This window comes from Pseudophryne corroboree, chromosome 7, assembly GCF_028390025.1.
Source record: "Pseudophryne corroboree isolate aPseCor3 chromosome 7, aPseCor3.hap2, whole genome shotgun sequence".
In the NCBI taxonomy this organism is placed as follows: domain Eukaryota; kingdom Metazoa; phylum Chordata; class Amphibia; order Anura; family Myobatrachidae; genus Pseudophryne; species Pseudophryne corroboree.
The window spans coordinates 448,609,925-448,623,117 of NC_086450.1; the positions used below are offsets into that span (position 1 = coordinate 448,609,925).

The window sequence follows — 13,193 nt, forward strand, 5'->3', positions numbered from 1 at the left end:
CAGGGTTCCTCCTTATGCAAGCAACATTGTAATGATATATTGATCAATATTGTAAAACAGTGTACAGAACTTCACACTGTGGGGCAGATTTATTAAGCTCGGTGAAGTGATAAAGGACCAGCCAATCAGATCCTAACTACCATGTCACAGGCTGGGTTTGAAAAATGACAGGATCTGATTGGCTGGTCCTTTATTACCTTCTAATTTATCACTTCACCGAACTTAATAAATCTGCCCCTGTGTAACTCTCTGCAGTGTCTGTTATATTTACTCAACTGACATCAATAAATATGAATGAATGCAAACGCCAAAACAGATTCTAAGAATAAGAAAAGAGACATTACAGCGGCATTCTTGCAAACAGGAAAAACATTTTAATCACTTTCCTATCTTTATTCACGTAAATCTTAACATTATCTCACTGTCATTAAAAATGTAATATTGAAAGTAGTGAAATAAAAGTTATATTTTATTGTATTTATTTTAAGCGGGTTCACTACGATATGCCGGCGGTCGGGCTCCTGGCGACCAGCATACCGGCGCCGGGAGCCCGACCGCCGGCTTACAGACAGTGTGGCGAGCGCAAATGAGCCCCTTTGCGGGCACGGTGGCGCGCCACGCTATTTTATTCTCCCTCCAGGGTGGTCGTGGACCCCCACGAGGGAGAATAAGTGTCGGTATGCCGGCTGTCGGGATCCCGGCGCCGGTATACTGTGCGCCGGGATCCCGTCAGTCGGCATACTGAAGACCACCCTTTTAAGCACCCCGCAATGCAAATCCTTGTCCTGAGTCTTCGGTCCTTAAGTATCCCCAACAGGTCATGTTTTCAGGATTTCTGTCCGTGCAAGCTGGTGGGATAATAACTGACCCACCCAAATAGATCATCTCCCCTGTGCATGCGTAATGAAATCCAGAGAACAGACCTGACAGGAGTATTTGAGGGATGGAGATGATAAACAATAGTCTGCTCTAAACTATAGGTTTTCAAACTCTCAGAGGGGCAGATGTATTAACCTGGAGAAGGCATAAGGAAGTGATAAACCAGTGATATGTGCAAGGTGATAAGGGCACCAGACAATCAGATCTTAACTGTTAATTTACATATTGGAGCTGATTGGCTGGTGCGTTTATCACCTTGAATTTATCACTTCCTTATGCCATCTCCAGGTTAATACATCTGTCCCTCTGTTCGTACAGGTTACCCAACAGGTGCACAGGTGTATTTATTACTCAAGGACACAGGTGGAGCTAATTATTATTGTGCACTGTGTGGGGTCTTGAGAACCTGTGGTCTAAGCAGACAGCAGCAACATGCAGCGATAGATGGGTAATACCCCTTTCAGACATGCAGCTAAATCCTGGATTTATGCATGTGAACACTCATTAACTTGGGAGTAAGTCCTGGGTCCTTGACCCTACTCCCGACCAGGATCACGGAGCTGAGACCCAGGAATTTGCTGGCAGCTAGACCCTGCAAATTCCCGGATAACATGTCTGAAAAGTCACTGCACACTTTTATGTCTCAATTCTGTTTGGAAAGTGTTGCAAGAGCTTTGCGTTTGAGCCCTTACAGAGAGACTGGTGACCCGTTATCCTCATCAGCATCATTTGATTTGTGTTAATTTTTTTGAGATGTAATTTTTATGAATTTTTTTTATAAGGAGAACATTTTTGTTCTAGGTCCCATATACATATAATAGTTACCTGCCAGGAGGTTGCAGATAAAAAAAAACACCACAGGAATGACTGCGTACATGTACCTAAAAGAAAACCTTTTTTTTTTTTTTTTTGTTAGTCTTTTTTGGGTCATGTTATTGACACTTTATTTCCTGTGCGTGGTGTCCTGTCTAACACAGAGGAAGACCCGTTATTCTTTATCTTTGCCGCTGTAGAAAGAGATTAGGCTCTGCCAAGTGCAGTGAACACAGTACGGTTTGGTTGAGATGTCTCGCCACTAAGCCGAGCCCAGAGTCCTTCCCTCTCAGCAGGCACAGTGACTGGTTTGTCAGGCGCAGCCTATAATGTTGCTGTGAGTGTGGCCATCAGCCGCTGCGATAAACACTAACGCCCCTGTGATTTTAACGTAATGTGATGGGAATGATGATCCCTCCGGCAAATGTCATGCTGTCCGTATACTGTATTAACCATAGGTCTGCAAACTCGGTCCTCAGGACCCCACACAGTGCATGTTTTGCAGGTCTCCTCACAGAATCACAAGTGAAATAATTAACACCACTTGTGGACCTTTTAAAATGTGTCTGTGAGTAATTAATACACCTGTGCACCTGCTGGGTTACCTGCAAAACATGCACTGTGTGGGGTAATGAGGACCGAGTTTGCAAACCAGTGGTTCTCAAACTCGGTCCTCAGGACCCCACACAGTGCATGTTTTGCAGGTAACCCAGCAGGTGCACAGGTGTATTAATTACTCACTGACCCATTTTAAAACATCCGCAGGTGGAGCTAATTGTTTCACTTGTGATTCTGTGAGGAGACCTGCAAGACATGCACTGTGTGGGGTCCTGAGGACCGAGTTTGAGAACCTGTGGTATAAACCAAAGTGGTCAGGGCAGCAAATACAGACCCCCTGTTCGCCAGCGCAGCGAGCAGTGTAAATGCCGCCTGATGTGCCCACGCAACGCAGGTTATTAGAAGAACAACATTTTCTCTATCGTCCTAGTGGATGCTGGGGTTCCTGAAAAGACCATGGGGAATAGCGGCTCCGCAGGAGACAGGGCACAAAAAGTAAAGCTTTTTCAGATCAGGTGGTGTGCACTGGCTCCTCCCCCTATGACCCTCCTCCAGACTCCAGTTAGATTTTTGTGCCCGGCCGAGAAGGGTGCAATCTAGGTGGCTCTCCTAAAGAGCTGCTTAGAAAAAGTTTAGCTAGGTTTTTTATTTTACAGTGATTCCTGCTGGCAACAGGATCACTGCAGCGAGGGACTGAGGGGAGAAGGAGTCAACTCACCTGCGTGCAGGATGGATTGGCTTCTTGGCTACTGGACATCAAGCTCCAGAGGGACGATCACAGGTACAGCCTGGATGGTCACCGGAGCCGCGCCGCCGGCCCCCTTGCAGATGCTGAAGTCAGAAGAGGTCCAGAATCGGCGGCTGAAGACTCCTGCAGTCTTCTAAAGGTAGCGCACAGCACTGCAGCTGTGCGCCATTTTCCTCTCAGCACACTTCACACGGCAGTCACTGAGGGTGCAGGGCGCTGGGAGGGGGGCGCCCTGGGAGGCAAATGAATACCTATAAAGGCTAAAAATACCTCACATATAGCCCCTAGAGGCTATATGGAGATATTTAACCCCTGCCTGATTTTTCTAAATAGCGGGAGACGAGCCCGCCAGAAAAGGGGCGGGGCCTATCTCCTCAGCACACGGCGCCATTTCCTCTCACAGCTCCGCTGGTCAGGACGGCTCCCAAGTCTCTCCCCTGCACTGCACTACAGAAACAGGGTAAAACAGAGAGGGGGGGGCAAATTTATGGCGATATTTTGATATAACAAAGCAGCTATAAGGGAGCACTTATTATAAGGCTATCCCTGATATATATATAGCGCTTTTGGTGTGTGCTGGCAAACTCTCCCTCTGTCTCCCCAAAGGGCTAGTGGGTCCTGTCTTCGTTAGGAGCATTCCCTGTGTGTCTGCTGTGTGTCGGTACGTGTGTGTCGACATGTATGAGGACGATATTGGTGTGGAGGCGGAGCAATTGCCAAATATGAGGATGTCACCCCCTAGGGAGTCGACACCAGAATGGATGCCTTTATTTATGGAACTACGGGATAGTGTCAACACGCTAAAGCAGTCGTTTGACGACATGAGGCGGCCGGACAATCAATTAGTGCCTGTCCAGGCGACTCAAACACCGTCAGGGGCTGTGAAACGCCCTTTGCCTCAGTCGGTCGACACAGACCCAGACGCAGGCACTGACTCCAGTGGTGACGGTGACGATTCAACCGTATTTTCCAGTAGGGCCACACGTTATATGATTTTGGCAATGAAGGAGGCGTTACATTTAGCTGATACTACAGGTACCACTAAACAGGGTATTATGTGGGGTATGAAAAAACTACCTATAGTTTTTCCTGAATCAGAAGAATTAAATGACGTGTGTAATGAAGCGTGGGTTGCCCCTGATAAAAAGCTGATAATTTCAAAGAAATTATTGGCATTATACCCTTTCCCGCCAGAGGTTAGGGAGCGCTGGGAAACACCTCCTAGGGTGGACAAGGCGCTAACACGCTTATCTAAACAAGTGGCGTTACCCTCTCCTGAGACGGCCGCACTTAAAGATCCATCAGATAGGAGGATGGAAAATATCCAAAAAAGTATATACACACATGCAGGTGTTATACTACGACCAGCTGTAGCGACTGCCTGGATGGGCAGTGCTGGGGTAGTTTGGTCAGAGTCCCTGATTGAAAATATTGATACCCTGGACAGGGACAATATTTTACTGTCGTTAGAACAAATAAAGGATGCATTTCTTTATATGCGTGATGCACAGAGGGATATCTGCACACTGGCATCACGGGTAAGTGCTATGTCCATTTCGGCCAGAAGAGCTTTATGGACGCGACAGTGGACAGGCGATGCGGATTCAAAACGGCATATGGAAGTTTTGCCGTATAAAGGGGAGGAGTTATTTGGAGTCGGTCTATCAGATTTGGTGGCCACGGCTACAGCCGGGAAATCCACCTTTCTACCTCAAGTCACTCCCCAACAGAAAAAGGCACCGACTTTTCAACCGCAGCCCTTTCGTTCCTTTTAAAAATAAGAGAGCAAAGGGCTATTCATATCTGCCACGAGGCAGAGGTCGAGGGAAGAGACAGCAACACGCAGCTCCTTCCCAGGAACAGAAGCCCTCCCCGGTTTCTACAAAAGCCTCAGCATGACGCTGGGGCTTCTCAAGCGGACTCGGGGACGGTGGGCGGTCGTCTAAAAAATTACAGCGCGCAGTGGGCTCACTCGCAGGTAGATCCCTGGATCCTGCAGATAATATCTCAAGGGTACAGGTTGGAATTAGAGACAGATCCACCTCGCCGTTTCCTGAAGTCTGCTTTACCAACGTCCCCCTCCGAAAGGGAGACGGTTTTGGAAGCCATTCACAAGCTGTACTCTCAGCAGGTGATAGTCAAGGTACCTCTTCTACAACAAGGGAAGGGGTATTATTCCACTCTTTTTGTGGTACCGAAGCCGGATGGCTCGGTAAGGCCTATTCTAAATCTGAAGTCCTTGAACCTGTACATAAAGAAGTTCAAGTTCAAGATGGAGTCACTCAGAGCAGTGATAGCGAACCTGGAAGAGGGGGACTTTATGGTATCCTTGGACATCAAGGATGCGTATCTCCACGTTCCAATTTACCCCTCACACCAGGGGTACCTCAGGTTCGTTGTACAAAACTGTCACTATCAGTTTCATACGCTGCCGTTCGGATTGTCCACGGCACCTCGGATCTTTACAAAGGTAATGGCCGAGATGATGATTCTTCTTCGAAGAAAAGGCATATTAATTATCCCATACTTGGACGATCTCCTAATAAGGGCGAGGTCCAGAGAACAGATAGAGATGGGATTAGCACTGTCTCAAGAAGTGCTAAAACAGCACGGGTGGATTCTGAATATTCCAAAATCCCAGTTAATGCCGACAACTCGTCTGCTGTTCCTAGGGATGATTCTGGACACGGTTCAGAAAAAGGTTTTTCTCCCGGAGGAAAAAGCCAAGGAGTTATCCGAGCTTGTCAGGAACCTCCTAAAACCAGGAAAGGTGTCTGTACATCAATGCACAAGAGTCCTGGGAAAAATGGTGGCTTCTTACGAAGCAATTCCATTCGGCAGATTCCACGCAAGAATTTTCCAAAGGGATCTGTTGGACAAATGGTCAGGGTCGCATCTTCAGATGCACCTACGGATAACCCTGTCTCCAAGGACAAGGGTGTCTCTTCTGTGGTGGTTGCAGAGTCCTCATCTATTGGAGGGCCGCAGATTCGGCATACAGGATTGGATCCTGGTGACCACGGACGCCAGCCTGAGAGGCTGGGGAGCAGTCACACAAGGAAGAAACTTCCAGGGAGTATGGACGAGCCTGGAAACGTCTCTTCACATAAACATTCTGGAACTAAGAGCAATATACAATGCTCTAAGCCAGGCAGAACCTCTGCTTCAGGGAAAACCGGTGTTGATCCAGTCGGACAACATCACGGCAGTCGCCCATGTGAACAGACAGGGCGGCACAAGAAGCAGGAGTGCAATGGCAGAAGCTGCAAGGATTCTTCGCTGGGCAGAGAATCATGTGATAGCACTGTCAGCAGTGTTCATCCCGGGAGTGGACAACTGGGAAGCAGACTTCCTCAGCAGACACGATCTTCACCCGGGAGAGTGGGGACTTCATCCAGAAGTCTTCCACATGCTGGTAACCCGTTGGGAAAGACCAATGGTGGACATGATGGCGTCTCGCCTCAACAAAAAACTGGACAGGTATTGCGCCAGGTCAAGAGATCCGCAGGCAATAGCTGTGGACGCGCTGGTAACGCCTTGGGTGTACCAGTCGGTGTATGTGTTTCCTCCTCTGCCTCTCATACCAAAAGTATTGAGAATTATACGGCAAAGAGGCGTAAGAACGATACTAGTGGTTCCGGATTGGCCAAGAAGGACTTGGTACCCGGAACTTCAAGAGATGATCACGGAAGATCCGTGGCCTCTACCTCTAAGGAGGGACTTGCTTCAGCAGGGTCCCTGTCTGTTTCAAGACTTACCGCGGCTGCGTTTGACGGCATGGCGGTTGAACGCCGGATCCTAAAGGAAAAAGGCATGCCGGAAGAAGTCATTCCTACTTTGATTAAAGCAAGGAAGGAAGTAACCGTGCAACATTATCACCGAATTTGGCGAAAATATGTTGCGTGGTGCGAAGATCGGAGTGCTCCGACGGAGGAATTTCAACTGGGTCGATTCCTACATTTCCTGCACTCAGGATTGTCTATGGGTCTCAAATTGGGATCTATTAAGGTTCAAATTTCGGCCCTGTCGATTTTCTTTCAAAAAGAATTGGCTTCAGTCCCTGAAGTCCAGACCTTTGTTAAGGGAGTGCTGCATATACAGCCTCCTGTGGTGCCTCCAGTGGCACCGTGGGATCTCAATGTGGTTTTGGACTTTCTAAAATCTCATTGGTTTGAACCACTAAATAAGGTGGATTTGAAATATCTCACTTGGAAAGTGACCATGCTTCTAGCCCTGGCTTCTGCCAGGAGAGTATCAGAATTGGCAGCTTTATCTTACAAAAGCCCATATCTGATTTTCCATTCGGACAGGGCAGAACTGCGGACTCGTCCGCATTTTCTCCCTAAGGTGGTGTCAGCATTTCATCTGAACCAGCCTATTGTAGTGCCTGCGGCTACAAGTGACTTGGAGGACTCCAAGTTACTGGACGTTGTCAGAGCATTAAAAATATATATTGCAAGGACAGCTGGAGTCAGAAAATCTGACTCGTTGTTTATATTGTATGCACCCAACAAGATGGGTGCTCCTGCGTCTAAGCAGACGATTGCTCGTTGGATCTGTAGCACAATCCAACTTGCACATTCTGTGGCAGGCCTGCCACAGCCTAAATCTGTAAAGGCCCACTCCACAAGGAAGGTGGGCTCATCTTGGGCGGCTGCCCGAGGGGTCTCGGCATTACAACTTTGCCGAGCAGCTACGTGGTCAGGGGAGAACACGTTTGTAAAATTTTACAAATTTGATACTCTGGCTAAGGAGGACCTGGAGTTCTCTCATTCGGTGCTGCAGAGTCATCCGCACTCTCCCGCCCGTTTGGGAGCTTTGGTATAATCCCCATGGTCTTTTCAGGAACCCCAGCATCCACTAGGACGATAGAGAAAATAAGATTTTACTTACCGATAAATCTATTTCTCGGAGTCCGTAGTGGATGCTGGGCGCCCATCCCAAGTGCGGATTATCTGCATATATTGTACATAGTTATTGTTAACTAATTCGGGTTATTGTTGAAGGAAGCCATCTTTCAGAGGCTCCGCTGTTATCATACTGTTAACTGGGTTTAGATCACAGGTTGTACGGTGTGATTGGTGTGGCTGGTATGAGTCTTACCCGGGATTCAAAATCCTCCCTTATTGTGTACGCTCGTCCGGGCACAGTACCTAACTGGAGTCTGGAGGAGGGTCATAGGGGGAGGAGCCAGTGCACACCACCTGATCTGAAAAAGCTTTACTTTTTGTGCCCTGTCTCCTGCGGAGCCGCTATTCCCCATGGTCTTTTCAGGAACCCCAGCATCCACTACGGACTCCGAGAAATAGATTTATCGGTAAGTAAAATCTTATTTTCTGGTTAGCCAGGACATTTATATGATTAGCCGTGCAGCTGTGTTACAGAAAATGCTACATGTATTTCATTACCACTGTGTGGATGTGGTTCTGCAATCCATCAGAGTTGTATTTGTTTCTCTTACGTCCTAGAGGATACTGGGGACTCCGTAAGGACCATGGGGTATAGACTGGCTCCGCAGGAGACATGGGCACTCTAAAGACTTTAGATGGGTGTGCACTGGCTCCTCCCTCCTCCAGACCTCAGATCCTGTGCCCAGAGGAGACTGGATGCACTGCAGGGGAGCTCTACTGAGTTTCCCTGAAAAGACTTTTTGTTAGGTTTTTTATTTTCAGGGAGCACTGCTGGCAACAGGCTTCCTGCATCGTGGGACTGAGGGGAGAGAAGCAGATCTACTTAACTGATAGGCTCTGCTTCTTAGGCTACTGGACACCCTTGGCTCCAGAGGGTCGGAACACAGGTGTCGTCCTCGCTGTTCGTCCCGGAGCCACGCCGCCGTCCTCACAGAGCCGGAAGATAGAAGCCGGGTGAGTATAAGAAGAAAGAAGACTTCACAGGCAGCAGAAGACTTCAGATCTTCACTGAGGTACCGCGCAGCGGTAACGCTGCGCGCCATTGCTCCCACACATACACACACAGAAGGCACTGTACGGGTGCAGGACGCAGGGGGGGCGCCCTGGGCAGCAATATTAACCTCAAGGGACACTGGCTAATATATTAGATACTGCGGAGGCAGTATATTGAAACCCCCCCGCCAGGATAAAGAATTTGAGCGGGACCGAAGCCCGCCGTTGAGGGGACGGAGCTTGATCCTCCAGCACCAACCAGCGCCATTTTTCTTCACCGCAAGCTGCAGAGAAGCTGCTCCCCGGACTCTCCCCTGCTGAGCAAGTACAGACGGCAAAAAAGAGGAGGGGGGGGGGCACATTTAATTGGCGCAGTGAGTGTATTATTTATTCTATAAAAGAGCGCTGTACAGTCTGGGATTTTATTCCAGTGTCCAGTGGCGCTGGGTGTGTGCTGGCATACTCTCTCTCTGTCTCTCCAAAGGGCCTTATTGGGGGGCTGTCCCCATAATTGTATATCCCAGTATGTGTGGGGGTGTCAGTACGTGTGTGTCGACATGTCTGAAGCGGAAGGCTCGTCTAAGGAGGAGGTAGAGCAGATGATTGTGGCGTCTCCGTTGGCGACGCCGACATCTGATTGGTTGGATATGTGGAATGTTTTAAATGCAAATGTGTCTTTATTACATAAAAGATTGGACAAAGCAGAGTCCAGAGAAAAAGCAGGGAGTCAATCCATGGCTTTGACTGTGTCACAAGGCCCTTCGGGCTCTCATAAACGTCCCTTGTCCCAGGTAGCAGACACTGATACCGACACAGATTCTGACTCCAGTGTCGACTACAAAGATGCGAAGTTACACCCAAGGGTGGCCAAAAGTATTCATTATATGATTATTGCAATAAAAGATGTTTTGCATATCACAGAGGACCCCTCGGTGCCTGACACGAGGGTATGCATGTTTAAGGAGAAGAAACCTGAGGTAACCTTTCCCCCATCTCATGAGCTGAACGCTTTATTTGAAAAAGCTTGGGAAACGCCGGACAAGAAACTGCAGATTCCCAAGAGAATTCTTATGGCGTATCCTTGCCCCGCACAGGACAGGTTACGGTGGGAATCCTCGCCCAGGGTGGACAAGGCTTTGACGCGCTTGTCAAAAAAGGTGGCGCTACCGTCTCCAGACACGGCAGCTTAAGGATCCTGCTGATCGCAGACAGGAGACTACCTTAAAATCAATTTATGCACATATGTGGGTGCCTTGCTCAGACCGGCAGTAGCATCGGCATGGGTATGTAGCGCAATAGCAGCATGGGCAGATAACTTGTCATCTCACATTGACACCCTAGATAAGGATAGCATTTTATTGACCTTGGGTCATATTAAAGACGAGGAAAAAAGAAAGACTCTGTGCTGGGGCACTCTTTATGAAAAAATGAGACAATAAAAATTAACCTTTATTTAGGATCATATAAGATATAGTGTGACAATCAAGATCAAGTATTTTTAAATATAAATACCAGAATTGTATAAGATTAAGTACTCACTCATCCACCTGTTTACGGCCATACTCCACAGGAGACGCCTAATCTCGTCTGATCTTGGAAGCTAAGCTCTGGAAGGCCTGGTCAGTACTTGTTTGGGAGACTGCCAAGGAACACCAGGTGCAGTAAACTTGGTTGGAAAGCAGCAGGAACATTCCCTTAATCTTCAACCGTATTTCCCTTTTTTCTTCTCTCATTAGAACTAACAGAACGGCCCTCCCAAGTTTTACAGGTGTACTTTCCCACAAACTTGCTGTGTCTCAACACCACCTCTTCATGACTTAAACCACTATCTGTTGGCCATCACTAATTTCCTATAAACTCAGCAGATTATACACTCTTGTCTAATCCGCTGCATTAAAATGCCTATGGTGACACAACTGTTAGACATCTATACAGAAGGTGGATCCACACCACATTAGGCAACAAACCTTTCAATCTATTGGTGCTCAGGTTAACCCACGGGATATCACCTTAGGAGACTTTGGCTATTCACTCATTGTCAGTGGACATATGTTAAGCCACTCCTGTGACTATATATAATACATTTTCACCTTGGCAGTGTTTACGGTTAATCTTATACAATTCTGGTATTTATATTTCTCTAACGTCCTAGTGGATGCTGGGGACTCCGAAAGGACCATGGGGAATAGCGGCTCCGCAGGAGACTGGGCACAAAGTAAAAGCTTTAGGACTAGCTGGTGTGCACTGGCTCCTCCCCCCATGACCCTCCTCCAAGCCTCAGTTGAGATTTTGTGCCCGAACGAGAAGGGTGCAATCTAGGTGGCTCTCCTGAGCTGCTTAGAGTAAAAGTTTAAATAGGTTTTTTTATTTTCAGTGAGACCTGCTGGCAACAGGCTCACTGCATCGAGGGACTAAGGGGAGAAGAAGCGAACTCACCTGCGTGCAGAGTGGATTGGGCTTCTTAGGCTACTGGACATTAGCTCCAGAGGGACGATCACAGGCCCAGCCATGGATGGGTCCCGGAGCCGCGCCGCCGGCCCCCTTACAGAGCCAGAAGAGTGAAGAGGTCCGGAAAATCGGCGGCAGAAGACGTCCTGTCTTCAATAAGGTAGCGCACAGCACCGCAGCTGTGCGCCATTGCTCTCAGCACACTTCACACTCCGGTCACTGAGGGTGCAGGGCGCTGGGGGGGGGGGCCCTGGGACGCAATGAAAATACCTTAAATGGCTAAAAATACATCACATATAGCTCCTGGGCTATATGGATGTATTTAACCCCTGCCAGTTTTCCACAAAAAGCGGGAGAAAGGCAGCCGAAAAAGGGGCGGAGCCTATCTCCTCAGCACACAAGCGCCATTTTTTCCTCACAGCTCCGTTGGAGGAAGGCTCCCTGACTCTCCCCTGCAGTCCTGCACAACAGAAACAGGGTAAAACAAGAGAGGGGGGGCACTAAATTGGCATATTAATATATACAGCAGCTATATTAGGGAAAAACACTTATATAAGGTTATCCCTGTATATATATATATATATATATAGCGCTCTGGTGTGTGCTGGCAAACTCTCCCTCTGTCTCCCCAAAGGGCTAGTGGGGTCCTGTCCTCTATCAGAGCATTCCCTGTGTGTGTGCTGTGTGTCGGTACGCTGTGTCGACATGTATGAGGAGTAAAATGGTGTGGAGGCGGAGCAATTGCCTGTGTTAGTGATGTCACCCCCTAGGGAGTCGACACCTGACTGGATGGTCTTATGGAAAGAATTACGTGATAGTGTCGGCACTTTACAAAAGACTGTTGACATGAGACAGCCGGCAAATCAGTTAATACCTGTCCAGGCGTCTCAAACACCGTCAGGGGCTATAAAACGCCCGTTACCTCAGGTCGAAACAGACACTGACACGGACACTGACTCCAGTGTCGACGGTGAGGAAACAAACGTATTTTCTCTGACGTCCTAGTGGATGCTGGGACTCCGTAAGGACCATGGGGAATAGCGGCTCCGCAGGAGACAGGGCACAAAATAAAAGCTTAAGGATCAGGTGGTGTGCACTGGCTCCTCCCCCTATGACCCTCCTCCAAGCCTCCGTTAGATTTTTGTGCCCGGCCGAGAAGGGTGCAATCTAGGTGGCTCTCCTGAGCTGCTTAGAATAAAAGTTTAGTTTAGGTTTTTTTTTATTTTCAGTGAGTCCTGCTGGCAACAGGCTCACTGCATCGTGGGACTAAGGGGAGAAGAAACGGACTCACCTGAGTGCAGAGTGGATCGGGTTTCTTAGGCTACTGGACATTAGCTCCAGAGGGACGATCACAGGTTCAGCCTGGATGGGTCACCGGAGCCGCGCCGCCGTCCCCCTTACAGAGCCAGAAGAGACGGTGAAATCGGCGGCAGAAGACATCCTGTCTTCAGACTAAGGTAGCGCACAGCACCGCAGCTGTGCGCCATTGCTCTCAGCACACTTCACACTCCGGTCACTGAGGGTGCAGGGCGCTGGGGGGGAGCGCCCTGAGACGCAATATAACAGTATATACCTTAGGTGGCAAAAAGAATACATCACATATAGCTCCTGGGCTATATGGATGTATTTTAACCCCTGCCATTTTTACACAAAAAAGCGGGAGATAAGGACGTCGTGAAGGGGCGGAGCCTATCTCCTCAGCACACAAGCGCCATTTTCCCTCACAGCTCCGCTGGAAGGACGGCTCCCTGACTCTCCCCTGCAGTCCTGCTTCAGAATCAGGGTAAAAAAGAGAAGGGGGGGCATTTTTGGCAGCAAATAACGATAATAACAGCAGCTATAAG

At 48.5% G+C, this 13,193-nt stretch overlaps 1 protein-coding gene and 1 pseudogene across 5 annotated transcripts in view; both read left to right on the forward strand.

Moving 5' to 3' along the window:
- GLYR1 (glyoxylate reductase 1 homolog) overlaps positions 1-13,193 on the forward strand; it is a 138,833-nt gene that overhangs the window by 64,817 nt on the left and 60,823 nt on the right. The gene's annotated exons all lie outside the window — the stretch shown is intronic.
- Positions 10,451-10,569, forward strand: LOC134947377 (5S ribosomal RNA; annotated as a pseudogene).